Source organism: Colobus angolensis, unplaced genomic scaffold, assembly GCF_000951035.1.
Source record: "Colobus angolensis palliatus isolate OR3802 unplaced genomic scaffold, Cang.pa_1.0 Scaffold170, whole genome shotgun sequence".
Taxonomy (NCBI): Eukaryota; Metazoa; Chordata; class Mammalia; order Primates; family Cercopithecidae; genus Colobus; species Colobus angolensis.
In genome coordinates this window covers 181,278-182,178 of record NW_012114822.1, presented here as the reverse complement: position 1 = coordinate 182,178, position 901 = coordinate 181,278, and the positions used below count along the sequence as shown (strand labels likewise).

The following is a 901-nucleotide window of genomic DNA, read 5'->3' as shown; positions in this document are numbered from 1 at the left end:
AAAAAAAAAAAAAAAAACAAAAAAACACAAGAATTTGCAGCAATGAAAAACAAATAGCAATTCCTCAAAGAAAAACCCTTTCTTACTTTTTTCCTTGGCGCTCTCCAAAGAAACTAACTGAACAACTTATATAACTGAGGTGGGTGAGACGAACTTAGTGTTTAAAGCCATTATCTAGCGGGGCTCCCCTCCAACATCTTCTCTGGAATGTCCTGAGCCGGCAAATGGCAGATTTTTAACTTTCAAAATTATTTACTGAAGTCACTTCTGTGGCTTTGTTGTCTACGTAACAATGGAGTTTTATTCATTAGCCAAGAAAAAGGTACTTAGTTTTTATCTACTAGGTTCCAAAAAGGCAAATTTGTTTAAACATATTTAATTTTGCATTTTGGCAAATTACATACCCGAGTAACATTTCCATCACTGCTAAAAGTTATCTCAGGCCATTTCTAGTTAATATTCCCCTGCCCCATCTCCAGGCCACCACTGTGGTATACTTCGTGTATTTCAGTCTTACTTTTAAAGGCAATTTTATTAGGGCACCTCGGCATTTTTGTTTTCATTTTAGAGACTTAAGACAAAAGTCTTGGGATGTGAAAATAAAGTGTAAGTGATTTTTTTTTATTTTTTGAGACGGAGTTTGGCTGTTCTTGCCCAGGCTGGAATGCAATGACGCCATCTGGGCTCAGTGCAACCTCAGCCTCCTGGGTTCAAGCGACTCTCCTCTCTCAGCCTCCTGAGTAGGGACTACAGGCGCCTGCCACTATGCCCGGCTGATCTTTTTTGAGACAGTCTCGCTCTGTCGTCCAGGATACAGCGCAGTGGCAGGATCTCAGCTCACTGCAAGCTCCTCCTCCCATTCTCCTGCCTCAGCCTCCCAAGCAGCTGGGACTACAGGCGC

The 901-nt window shown here is 41.8% G+C and overlaps 1 protein-coding gene and 1 long non-coding RNA gene across 2 annotated transcripts in view; one reads left to right on the top strand and one right to left on the bottom strand.

The window, feature by feature from the left end:
- Positions 1-901, top strand: part of LOC105509142 — a 20,422-nt gene that overhangs the window by 16,738 nt on the left and 2,783 nt on the right. The window contains exon 2 of the long non-coding RNA XR_001001391.1: positions 218-220. This is a non-coding gene — a long non-coding RNA (uncharacterized LOC105509142). The remainder of the gene's footprint in view (positions 1-217; positions 221-901) is intronic.
- Positions 1-901, bottom strand: part of ENO1 (enolase 1, (alpha)) — a 16,881-nt gene that overhangs the window by 14,982 nt on the left and 998 nt on the right. The window lies entirely within an intron of this gene.